Genomic DNA, 13,715 nt, shown 5'->3' with positions numbered 1-13,715 from the left:
AATACCGCCGTTTCCCCAGCCAGTTTTTCCAGGTGCAGCGTCTGCTCCTCTCAAACAAAATCTATAGTTTCGGAACAGAATCAGCCCTAGTTTCGGAATAGAATAACCCCTGCGCATGTATCAGTGGTCAAACCCAGAAAAGTGGGGGCTTATCCAAGAGAAACATGATTAAAAATTCAGCAAAAGACAGAAATCTGGACACGCACCAAGCAACTTTTCATCAGCATGTCTGTCCGAGAGGAAACATTTTCCAACGGCCTCCTTCCTTTTTCTTTAGAAAATTTTAAAATTTTCTTTTAGAAACAACTGCAGGGTTCCCCGGTACTGTAACAAACGAACTGCTTTAGGCACAGAGAAGCATTAATAGATGATGCTGTTTGTTAAAGGTAGCTTAGATGCCCCGCAACTCAAGTCAATGTCAAACCCAGTGAGGCATCAATTCTAGCAAATTTCTCTGCAGTCCACGTGGGGACTTGCGGTGTGATTCTCCTAATGGCGCAGGGGTCGAGCCAGGCGGACAGGACAGATGTGGCGGGAGAAAGAGCCCTATTATGTGCGCTGACCTCTGTTACGGAAAGGGCAGAATTTCCGGAACTTGTTAACGGCTGCCTCCCCTTCATTTATTATCCACTTCGGCTCCCTCCAACTCCCGCTGTGGGGTGGAAGCCCTGAAGGCAGGCGCAGCGGGCCTGACGCAGCAGAGGGCGCGTGCCCGTCCCCGAGTCCGCAGGCCGGGAGGCTTCCACCTGCCGCAGGAAATGTACGACTCCGCTTCCAGTTGCAAGGCTTATTCTCAACCCGACGCTATACGGCTTTAGGGGATAAAGCGCCCTATCAGGTAGGGACGTTTGAAGTCAGTGACGTTGAAAACACACAGGGCTCAAGTGTTTTGCACCAAGCGGTGTTTACAGGAAAAAGAAAGCCTGGTGAGTCATCCTTCTATTTTTAAATGGGAACTGCCAACAATTTGTAGGTGCACATTGCAACTCTATGCATTTAAATCGACCAAGTATTAAGTATTAATGTGTTTAGAGGATGACGTGGGAACAGAATGCTGCTTACCAAGAAACTACCATAATAGAGTGATTTCAAAAGTCTCCTGAGAAGGTGGGGAATTAGGAAGATATTTTGCCTTAGCTGTTTCATTTTTATCTACCTGTGTTACATGGGGGCTGTTCAGTATTCAGAAGGAAGCAGGGAACACAAAGGTTGCTATATCGGTAATCCTGAATTACAGCAAACCCATTGCAAGTGGCAGTTTGTCAATAGGTCAGCTTGTAGCCTAAAATAAGGGAAAGAAAGCAGCGCTCAAGGAGGAGAGAGGAAGAGAAGAGCAGTGAAGCTGGTGCAGGATTCGAGAATCGCTGCACTGTTCTCTGACTGCTCTGCCACTCTGCTTCCAGTGGGTGTGCTTCACAAATTAAAGCTGTGTCATTCCACACCTTTACAGAGTCCCTCAACCTGGTGTCATCAGCAAACTGGATGAGCGTGCCTTCTGTGTATTCATTCAAGTGAGGTCAATATCGAACAGAGGGACCTATTGGTATGTGTCTAGAAATCTTCTTCTAGGGTGATACTGTTTCATTAATCAGTATTCTTTGACATAGTTGTTAGACAAAATAGAAGTCCTGCTAATTGCTTTAATTCAACTCGCACTTTTTATGTTGTCTGTGAGACTAAGACTTGCCAAGTGACTGGCTGAATAAAGACATGCTGAGCCATTTTTCTGAGGCAGGAAAGTAGAGTGCTTAAGCACAGACTTGCAAGTTAGCCTGCCTGGGTTTGAATCTTGGCTCAGCTACGCACTATTAGCTGTATGTCTTTGATCAAACGACTTAACTTCTCTGTCCCTTAGTTTCCTCATGAGTAAAATGAGGATGATAATACTGTATACCTGGCAGGGCTTCTGTGTGGATGAGATGGGTTAGTGACAAGTGTGCATGCCTAGAGCAGCGCTGAGTCCATAGTCAGTGCTGTCCAAGGGTTTGCTGTTGCTGCTGTCATCATCACCACCGAACAAATGGGGAGCCCATCACAACTTGTTGGTATTTAACCTGTGTTGACACCCAAAGATTACTGTTCACTTCAAAGTGCCCACAAAATTAAAGTTTAGAAATCAGTTCTAGATTTTCCTGTAAATTGTCCCTATTGAGGGAGGCACCCCCTTTTACAGCACAGATTATATGGGCTAGGAAATGCTCAATAGCTATAAAATATGTAGTGAATATCAGATATCTAAACTATGTGTTCTTCCTAATATAGCATTAATTCTGTTGAAAGGGTGTTTTCTACCAGTAGCTAAAGTTGTCACACTTGGGGAAAAGCAAGTGGCTCTGCCACATCACTCTCTGTCCTTGAGTAAGTTGCTTAACCTCTCTGAGCCTTGGGTTTTAATTTTTTTCTTCTTTTCTTATGAAATAGGAATATAAATTTAATATATTCATTTATTCAAAGACAGTATATTGAGTAATTAATGTGTATCTTGCATAATCTAGGTTCTAGAGATGTTCTATTCACATTGAATTCAATATGAATAAAACAGTCTTTGCTGTGACAATAAACAGATATAAAAAGCATCTAATACATTGAGTGATAAAAAGGTTTATAAGAATATAAAACAGAATAAGGGGCTAAAGTGATATGGAGCAGGGGGCAACAGATATGATAGCTTTTCTAATAGTGGTTGTGGGCATATTTGAAATTCTTACTGTCATATATAATACTATGAATTTTTTACTGCAACTGAAAAGTGAGAAAATCTCTTTTAAATCTGTCCACAGGAACATGCGGCTCTTCTCCAAGTGTCTTCTTTTGGGAGCTCCCATAGCATGGCTTGTGCCAGGCAGGGGCCAGGGCCAGGGGCTTTTGGAGGACAGCTGCCCACCCCCATGTAAGAAGCATCGCTGCCCATGTGCTAAGGAAAGGGGCATTTGCTCATATTTTCATGGCTTCAATATCTCTTCATGGGAAAAGAAGATAATGATATTTGTAATTATTTCAGCAATGAATTGTTTGCTCTAAAATCACTCAAAATAAACTTAACACTGGGACTACTAGTATTTTCCATGTAGACACTTTTGTTCTCACCTTGAAACTCCTTGGCTGAAGCATCAGCAATTCACTGGATTACTGCTATTTCTACCCTAGGACTTTCTCCAGAGAAGTCTGGATGCCTTTGTGCGTTTTCACTTCTTGTAGCTTAGAAAGAGCACAGTGCTGCTAGAGACTGTGGCAACTGAAAGTTATTTCTGGGCTATTTGAAATACTTAATAAAAACTCCAGGAAACTTGGCAACTTCTGCACAGTGTATGTGATCTTAATGTGGAAGCTGTTGTTCATCTGGCAAAGCCCCATGCAACACAATTGGATTTGTTCCTCAAGGAGTGTCAGCAAGGCGCCGAGAGGATTCACAGGCTGAGCTTTGGTCAGAATTGGTATGTTTTTAGGTTTTCTAGGACCCCAAATTGTCCATGACTGGTCCAGAAGACCCCTCGTTGACTGTTCCTCCCAGCGTTCTTGTGGCGATTGCAGCTTTCTGCCAGGCCCTTGTTCTTCTCCAACCGAAGAGCTCTCAATGTGTAAATCAAAAGAGGAAGTTGGACAGGGAGATTGGACCTGAATTAAGGTCTGTGTTCTTTATTTTCCTTCTCAAATGGGGTTGTCTGAATTTCAAATCATGTTAGTTTGCTTACTCTGGCTGAATTTCTTATTTCTTTGGTTGATTAATTCTTGATTTTAGATCGTAGTTTGTACTTATATTGTTTTCAATTATTTCCAAAGAGGTCTTTGGAAATAATTTACTTAGTTTTCAGGGAATATTCTGGGTTTCCCCTTCAAATTTATGAACCTCGTCAGTATCACCCAGAACTTGGATGTCAGAACAGGCCTCCCACGTAGTAGGTTCTCCTAGCTTTGCCCTTTGAATGTGCTGTGTGCATAGATCCTGGGTTTTTAGATTTGACACTAACACTAAACTCCACGTTGACATGATATTTCTTATGCGTATAGATGGACCAATGAATTACATAAAATAATTGGTGTGGACTTTATAAAGGTTAAAAGTCTCTCATGTAGGGGAAACGTGTTAAAACACTTTAAGGTCTCCTTATGTTTGAGCATCACCTGAATAAGTCATCACCACCCCCAGGCTACCTACTCTGGTTCCGTGCTGTTTTTGTAAGTGCTTTCTATTTGGATTATCAAAAATGCAAGTGGGATGAGAGAGAGTAAATAGTCATCATTTGTTCTCTTCCAGGATAAGATTACATGATAGTTGCTAAGGTGATGTTCTACACAGAATATGTACCTTCATGTGTAAACACAAATTTTAAAATCTCCATAGATATACCCTGGGTTGGAGAGATCAAAAATTCATGGTCTTGGTTTCTCACAAACAGGTGCTGGCAAGCTTGTGGGTAATAGGAATGTAAACACTGAAACAGACCTCCTACCAATGGTAATCAGCAAAAAAAGGACTTAGTTGATGCCTAGCACCCAAGGTAGAAAAAGGCAAAGCTAAGTGGAAAATGCCTCAGGAAGTGCGTTGTGTCTACCAGTGCATGCTGTGACCCTGTTTGCTTCTCCTTAGTGAGTTTCCCATTAACTTCATCAAATATCAATCACTCACCTCCTCCATTTTCAGAACTGTCAATTCATTCCATTCAATACTTAGTCATTTGATGCTAAGTACCTGGTTCTTCTCTTGGTGCCTGAGAGAGAGAGAGTGTTCTGATTTGGGTCTTAGCAATGCGTCTCTTGCTGGTCCATTTCTCCCCACAATCAGTGGTGTTGAGATATAGAGACATGGGGGACAGAGTTTACAGGGGGTTCCCTTCCTTTCTTCTAGGGTGGCTACAGTGAAGATAAGATCAACCAGCAACTCCTGTGCAAAGCACTGCCAGCTTCCCCTGTGGTGGGAAAGTGCTTCTGGGAGTCAGAGACAGAGGGAGATCTGATGCCTACATCTGCTCCTTGTTAAATTTCCTGTAATTTCAACCAGCGTAGCCTCTGTACTCTGTCCCTCATTTGCACTCAGAAAAAAGCTTCTCTCTTATAAATGTTTAACTCTCAAACTTGATAGGTATGAAAAATGCTACAGAGCCTAGCAAAAAAGGCCTCAGCTCTGCCAGCACCCACCACCCCATTTCAGGGGCTGCTTGTAGAGGGTTGCCATAAAAGTTCAAGCAAATGGATTGAGAAACAGCTTTTTGAAACCAAACCTATTCTTAAAAAGATTGTAACTAGATTATAAGTAAAATCCCCAAGAAGCTATCTTTAAATTACTTGAACCATACATAATATCCAAGAAATTTACAAGAATTAATTCTCCATTTTTCTCTCTCTCCCACCCCACCTACCTTCTCAAATTCCCTTATTTAATTTATTCTCATAATTGGAGAAATGAGCAATTTTCCTATTCTTTTAGAATGTCTATGAGATGATAAAGATAAAAAAGTTAATCAAATGGAAGAATTTGCGGAGGGATATTAGGTTCAAAAATAAATTATTTCAACATGTGAGGTTTTTATTGGGCTGCCAAAGGAAATCCATGCCGTAGGTCACAAGAATAGAGTCAGTAGCTAGCAGGCTTAAGATTCTTGGTTTAGAAAAACTTAAGATGGGTGTTCAGATATTACATTTTCTAAGAAGTTGGATGGTTTGGAGGAGAGTAGGTACTTATGAGTATAAATTCAGAAAATAGATTTTGGCAAACTTGGTTAGAAGTGAATTTAACGATTATTAATCATTGTCATTAATAATGACACACTATATTTGACTATATTTTGTTTCAAACATTTTAAATTACAAGTACTGAGCTAGAAGGAAGGAAATTGAGTTAGAGTTCTGATTTTGTCACTAACAAGTAATGCAATTTTGAGAAAATTTATTTAAATTTTAGGGGCCTCAGTTTATCAAAGGTAAAAATTGTAACATCTAATTAGATACTTTCTGACCTTCCAGCTGGAAGATTCACCCCAAGTAAAGTGGAGATATTTTCAGCATCACTTCAGATCTGTCTTCTGCTTTCTAATCAGATTTGGTTAGAAATGGTATCACATTTCTGGATGCTTTGTATAGATTTTTATAAATCTGTGCTATCATACAAGTAAACTTTTGCTCCTTAAACAGAAGTTTGAGGGTGAACACTGTGCACAAACTAAAATTTGCATGCTAACAAATCACATGACTTCTCAAGATTTTCCAGGAAAAATTACGTTTATTTATTTTGTAGGCAATAAATATTTTCCGCGTGATTCTGAGTTAAGTGATATTTTTGTTCTTGTTATACATTTCTAAAGATCTAGTTCTGAAAATACAATAGACGTATAGGACAACTAGTAAAACAAAATTATAAAGCTTCGTTAAATTGGTCATGATAATCAAGGACCAAAAAAGGAGATAAAACCTTAGGATCAATAAAAAGTAGCAGTTTTTAACCTTTTTTTGAATCATAGACCTTGGAGTCTGAGAAAAGCTTTGGAAACCCTCTTGCAGGCTCACACACCAACAGGCATTTGCACACATACACTTACATACAATCTCAAGAGACTCAAAAGGCAAAAGAACTACTTTCCTTAGAGGGCTTTCGGAGGCCCCGCAGGCGGTCTCTAAGTTTCAGTCTTGGCAGTACTCTTTGTCATCTGTACGGCAGAACTAGGGCACGTAGTGACAACTCTTATTATCCAAATACGGGAAGGACACAGTGGCATAGATAAAACAAAATTGGTGGATAATTCTGAAATCATTTCTCTTTGATCTTGTAACATTTCTTTTAGCTTCTTTGGCCTTGTGCTAATGTTGAAATCTGTGCTTCCTGAGAGCACAGCAGTTGTTGGTTAGCCATATTTGCGGTAAGTTGCGGGGGCAAAGCCAGCTTGAATTTAAAATACGCTGGTCTACAAAGTGTATGCGATATATGTGGGTAATTACGAGCTTTCAACAGGTTTTTATGTATTAATAAGCATTTACTCCAAGGAGAAATCTGAGCACGTTAAAAAAATTTGCAGTAATTTCCACACAGACAGACAGATTTTACCACAGCATGTGAATAGACTTTGGAGGGTGGCTACAGTTTCTCCTTCTAGATGTTTCAGGTAATAATAATCTTCTATATTTAGAGGTATATTCTGTTCCGAAATAGCACGGGAGAGAACAAAAGAAAATGTTTGGCCTCTCTCCTGCCCCCCCACCTTTTACTTTTCTTTCCATTTCTCTGTGGTCACATTCTCATCTCAAATTCTGAACACTGTTTTAGTGTGGGTCTTATTCAATGTGCTGTTCTGGAGAATTCTTGGGGGCACCCTCAAGTGATGCTGAGTCTGATGCTTATTAGGGTCATAGCTGAGCAAAGGCTTTAAATAAATAAAACCATGTGTAAGGGATTATTTTGCTAATGCTTATGTCAATCATTTCACCATTACAACAACGTTACAATAACATAATAGATGTTATTAACAGTGTTTTACGAACTGTAAATCAGGACCCTAAGTGGCTGAATAAATTATCCCAGGCCACTAACATTGTAAGTGCCAGAGCAAGGTCCAACCATCTGTGCATCTACATTCTCTTTATATATCTTTAGCTTTAGCTTCATGTAGTGTTTAGGGGTATAATACATGCTCAATTAATATTTAATGAATGTCATTTGAAGGAGACAGCTAACTTCAAAACTGTGCTAGCTTCCTGATGTGGCACCTAGTCAAACATATTGCCTTCATCCCCTTTCACCCTAGAATGGATGTTGAGCTTCTATGCTCTTTGACGCAGAGTGGTGGACTAGACAACCCCAGCTGGAAACCTCATGTCCTGGAAACTATAAAATTGAATGACTTCCTCACTAATAAACATTCTTTGAAGTTGTAGATACAATGATTTAAGACATCCACATATGCCTTTTAGATAATAACATGTCTTTTAATCAAATAATAGAAGATTTAAAAATACACCAAAGAGAGCTGAGCCATTTCTATCCTGATATTATATAATCCCAAGAATATTTTGCCAGAAATTGAAGAATTGGGAAATATTAAATGTTGACATTTTATAAGTACACTAACTTTTTTTCTCATTAATGATGATTTTTTGTGTGTGTGTGTGAGGGAGGTTGGCCCTGAGCTAACATCTGCTGCTAATCTTCCTCTTTTTGCTTGAGGATGATTGTCACTGAGCTATCATCTGTGCCAATATTCCTCTGTTTTATATATGGGATGCCGCTGCGGCTTCATGAGCCATGTGTAGATCCATGCCCGGGATCCAAACCCATGAACCCCGGGCCACCGAAGTGGAGCACCCAAACTCAACCACCATGCCACTGAGCCGGCCCCTGATGATGATTTTTTAATCCTGGGAAATGTTAAAGTAATTGAAACCAGCTTTCAGATATCAGTGAAAATTCAAAGTAGCATTCTTATGTTTGATATTTAGTTCAGCTTTTTAATAGTATCTATATTAGACTGTTCTAGAGTGACTACTTGTTATGTTTTGAAGGCAAAAAACTGTCAATAATGCTATAGTTATTTTTTAATTCAATAAGCTTATATATCATTGGTCATTTCTATTAGTAGTTCGACTCTTAAATCTCCTGCATTTTTCAATGGTCGTGTAAATAGTGGTACATGCTGAGGAAATGACCAGGCTTGGGGTTCTTGAACACACTCAATCCTTTATCATATTCTTCTTGCCTTGGTTGTTGGTTGGATTATAAAAGCAAAAACAGAAACAAAAACCACAAGTGAGAGACTTTTCATAATTCTGTTGCTGTTTGTGTTTCTTTGTTTAAATTCTTGCTCCTTAACTAATGAGTTGGGCAAAATCCTTGCCTGATGAAAGGATTAATGGCAAGAAACACATCTGAGAACAAAATGCCTGTCTGTGGAGATCTGTATTTACGATTCACAGTGGTGTTCTCTCTCATCCCTTACCCCATGGATGGTCATTTTAGGAGGCAGAGTTAGGGTATTGTAAGCTGAGTTTATTGGTTTCTAAACCAGGAACTAGAGTTAGAGCTGCTTTTGTTTGTACCTACATCCTATCATGGCCTCCAAGTTTCTGGAAAAAGCTTGAAAGACAGAATCCGTTCACATTTGCTTCAGACTGCAGGACACAGGCACATGTTTATGGCTTTCTTTGCTTGCTTTGCCTTTTATGTCCTCTAAACACAACTCCCATCATAGAAAGCCTATGCAGACATTCCAGGCTTTTCTCAAATGCCACTGTTAAGGTTTTCGAAGCTGGGGAGCAGGGATAAAGAGGCAGTCCCAGGTGTAGCATGTGGAAGAAACATGCTCTGCTGCTCTGCTATGTTTTGGAGAAAGAGGGACAAGGATATGAGGACAGGATGATTAAGAACACATTTCCACATGCATGGGACTCAATAAACAAGCTGTGTCGTGTCGTGATGTGCTCTGTTGTACTGTGCTTAAGAAAAACCTGGACAACACTGTGAGGAAAGGTAGTTCATAGGACGGTGGTCTATCAATGCGGAGGAGATGGCCAGAGGAAGAGTGAATGGACTATTTGGGGGACAGTGCCAAACTGAGGATGCAGTCTCTCTCTAGGCTAGGCAGACAAGCTCCTGCAGACACCTGGGTCTCAGGCAATCCTTGGTTACTTAGGTTCTTTCAAGTTCTTTCTAGGATATTTGGAGACCTTGGTGATTTGATGAATGGTCCTTAATAGTATCATCCATTGTTTTTGTAAAGTCATTTTTGCCTAAAACCACCTCCCCTGAACAAAGACAGATCCAGGTTTTGTGGAACCCACTGCTTATAATTGTTGGAGCCTTCTTTAAAAAAAAAGAATACAAAATTATGTGCAAGACTGACTACTTGTTTAGAATGAGAAAAGAAAGTACATTGGATCAGAAAATTTTAAAAGCTGAAAATTATCACAAACATAATAAAATTCAGAAAAATAACACAATATTTGTGTTACTAAACTGCCTAACACATTTTCTATGATGCTTTTTTCCCCTTTATTATTTTTGGATGCATAATCTCTGATTTCCTCTCTTTTTTTTTTTTTTGTGAGGAGGATTGGCCCTGAGCTAACATCTGCCAATCCTCCTCTTTTTGCTGAGGAAAACTGGCCCTGGGCTAACATCCATGTCCATCTTCCTCCACTTTATATGGGATGCCGCCACAGCATGGCTTGCCAAGTGGTGTGTTGGTGTGCGCCCAGGATCCGAACCAGCGAACCCCGGGCTGCCGCAGCGGAGCGCACACACTTAATTGCTTGTGCCACCGGTCTGGCTCCCTGATTTCCTCTCTTTTTTAAACACTGATTTTTTTCAGAGCAGTTTTAGGTTGACAACAAAATTGAGGGAAAGAGGGGCCAGCCTGGTGGTGTAGTGGTTAAGTTTGCACATTCTGCTTCAGTGGCCTGGGGTTCATGGGTTCGGATCCTGGGCGTGGACTTACACACTGCTCATCAAGCCATGCTGTAGTAGCATCCCACATACAAAAAAGAGGAAGATGGGCATAGATGTTAGCTGAGGGACAATCTTCCTCACCAAAAAATAATAAATTGAGAGAAAGGTACAGATATTTCTCATATACCCCCAGCGCCTACAATGGGGAGTGATGAGACCCCCATTATCAGCATCACTCACCAGAGTGGTACATTATTTTACAAGGGTGAGCCTATATTGAGATATTATAATCAATGAAACTCCATAGTTTTCCCTAGGGTTCACTCTTGCTGTTGTACATTCTGTGGGTTTAAACCAAAGAATGTGACATATATCTGTCACTATAATATCATACAGAGTATTTTCACTGCCCTAAAAATCCTCTGTACTCCAGCAATTCATCTCTTCCTCCCAATCATTGGCAACCACTGATCTTTTCACTGTCTCCACAGTTTTGCCTTTTATAGAAAGTCATATAGTTGGAATCCTACAGTATGTAGCCTTGTCAGATTGGCTTCTTTCACTTACTAATACGCATTTAAGGTTCCTCCATGTCTTTTCATGACTTGATAGTTCATTTCTTTTTAGCGCTGAAGAATATTCCATTGTCTGGATGTACCACAGTTTGTTTATCCATTCGCCTACTGAAGGACATCTTGGTTGATTCCAATATTTGCAGTTATGAATAAGCTCTATAAACATCTGTGTGCAGGATTCTGTGTGGATACAGTATAAGTTTTTTACTCCTTTGGATAAATACCGAAGAGTGCTATTGCGGGATCCTATGGTAAGAGTATGTTTAATTTTTTAAGATCTGATTGCCTCTTTACACGACAACAATCTCCTAATATTGTTTTCTATGGAGAGAGTATGGTTAAATGAAATTTATTTTTTATCACGGAGAATTGGGATGCATAAAACCTGCAATTTCACATGCAGGTGGCTTCCTGTTTATAGTTCTGTCCTAGGTTTGTGTCCTACCAACACAGAGAGTCTGATAAATTATATTTGTCATGGTTGCCATCAAAAAAAGGGAAAGAAGAGTTCAATGTGCTTATAATTGTTTGCTCTGCTTCATCGAGTATATTTCTGTCAGGAAAGAACTTCTGTTGGAGGTGTACTAAAGTGCCAATTTGTCTGCTTATGATGTTGTAGGTCCGATGATCAGAAGAGATTTCTGCAGACTAGCTTCTGTGTCTATACATTTCAAGTCTTGTTTCTCCCTATAGGACCCACATGTTTCCTGGGCTGTGAACTGTGGGCATGTTTATATCCTGTAAGCCTGCATTTTGTGTCAGGATAGAGAGTCGGCACAATGATAGGAGGAGCATTTTTTGAAGCCATTTCTATGCTGAACAATATACAGAAGTGACTCTGAGTCACGTGAATATATCCCACTAAACCCAATAAATGTACCCCAACTTAATTTCTCCTCAGCTGAACCACAGATACTCACAGCTACTCCATGGGAGGGGAAGTGAGCCAGTGGGGAGGATGAATAGAAAGAGACAGAAGCCCTACTAACTGAGGTTAAAATATTCCACTTGCAAATTTTACAAAAAATTATGACTATGTGAACACACTGCTGAGCCCCTTCCCAGGGCCTTGGAAGTGTTCTGTACAAGTGAGGCACCCTGGGGCTTAAGTGTCATTAGCTTCACGATGAATCCACTTTAGTGCCACTAGATTGCACCCTTTTCTCCCAATGATGTGCTTTCAAAGACCTTCATGGTATATTGTTTGCACCTGTCTTATAGTTGCAGTTACCTTATCTGACACAGTTCTGTTTATAATAATTAAGTGTGTGACTATATATATACACACATTTATATATATTCATTGACTATGTATATTTACCTCCTTCTCCAGTACTGATCTCAGAGCTTTGAACACAGCTACTGTGAAATGCTTATCTTTGCTTCCTATGCAGTATTAGGCTGTGTGGTTAAATCTTTCTGCATCTAGAAGTATATATATCTATGTAAATTTGTCTGCCATCGATGGGCAAAAGCATGGACATTTTAAAAGATCTTTTGATACAAATTTCACAATTATCTTCCAAAAAGTTTCTTCCCATGTACACTCCTACCAGAGAATTATAAGAATCATTGTTTTACCACACTGTCCAAAAATGATTGTCATGATTCAAGTTCTAAAACAATCCATTGTATACATTCATGTGGGATAATTTTTATTTTTACTATATTGAGTTTTGCCGTTTGGGATCATGGTATATGTTTTTTATTATTCAAGTAATCTTTATATCTCTAGCAAAATTTTATAGTTTTTCTCTCTATATGGTTTACATATTCTTATTAAAATTTTTCTGTCTATTTTAAAATTTAAAAAATTTTTAAAATATTTAAAATTTTCTGTCTGTTGCTATTGTAAAGAGCATCTTTTTTCTCTTGAATTCTTTGTATGTTCATTGCTGGTATATAGAAAAACTATTTTTTTTTGTATTTATTTATTAGTTATTTTGACTCGCTAATTATAATAGTTGTTCAGTTAAGATAGATATTCTTCGAGGAAGTATTCTTTTGTTTACTGAGGGCTTTAGATATTAAAGTTAAGCCAATGCTTTTTGGGCTTATATAAAAATAATCATATAATTATTCTTAAATCTGCTTATATAATAAATTTGATTAAGGTGTTTCTTTATATTAAGTCATAATTATATTTCTGAATGAATCCTTTTTGGTCCTGGTGTTTTATTCTTTTAGTATTCTGCTGATCTTTCTCTCTTAAATATAGACAGAGATGTAGCTACAAGAATGTTTCTTGCAGCAGAATACAGGAAAGCAAAGATTATAAACAACCCAAATGTTTCAGACTAGGATATTAGTTACATAAGTTAAGGCATATATCCCCAATGGAGACTAATCAGACATTAAAAAGATGTTATTAAACTATATTTCCTAATATGTTTATATTATTTAGTGAAAAAGCAGTAACTGTAGAATGAGCCCAGTAAAAAAAAATTGTGTTTATGTGTGTGTGTGGTTGAGTACATCTGTGAATACGTTTGTGTGTGAGTATATGTGTGTGTGGTTGAGTACATCTGTGAATACGTTTGTGTGTGAGTATATGTGTGTGTGAATGAGTGTGTTTGTATGTGAGTGTGTATCCATGTGTGTATATACTTAGAATGATCTATACCAGAGTTGTAGCAATAAAGTTTCTCCAGGTGAATGGAGATTATATTTTTTGTTTTATTGTAAGTTTTAGAAAAATGGCATTATAGATTTTTTGTAAAAATTTTATACCCAATAAGAGAAGTTCAGTTAATATCCCAACACAGAAACAA

General features: G+C 38.8%; 1 long non-coding RNA gene across 1 annotated transcript; it reads left to right on the top strand.

Annotated features, from left to right (window-relative positions):
* Positions 1-750: 750 nt before the first annotated feature.
* On the top strand, positions 751-3,450 carry LOC131420694 (uncharacterized). The gene is made up of 3 exons (XR_009223617.1): positions 751-926; positions 1,451-1,543; positions 2,781-3,450. It is a non-coding gene; the product is annotated as an uncharacterized LOC131420694 (long non-coding RNA).
* The last annotated feature ends 10,265 nt before the right edge of the window (positions 3,451-13,715 follow it).

Source organism: Diceros bicornis, chromosome 23 (genome assembly GCF_020826845.1).
Source record: "Diceros bicornis minor isolate mBicDic1 chromosome 23, mDicBic1.mat.cur, whole genome shotgun sequence".
Lineage (NCBI taxonomy): Eukaryota > Metazoa > Chordata > Mammalia > Perissodactyla > Rhinocerotidae > Diceros > Diceros bicornis.
Note: the sequence above shows the minus strand (reverse complement) of the source record. Positions and strands in the feature narration are given on the sequence as shown.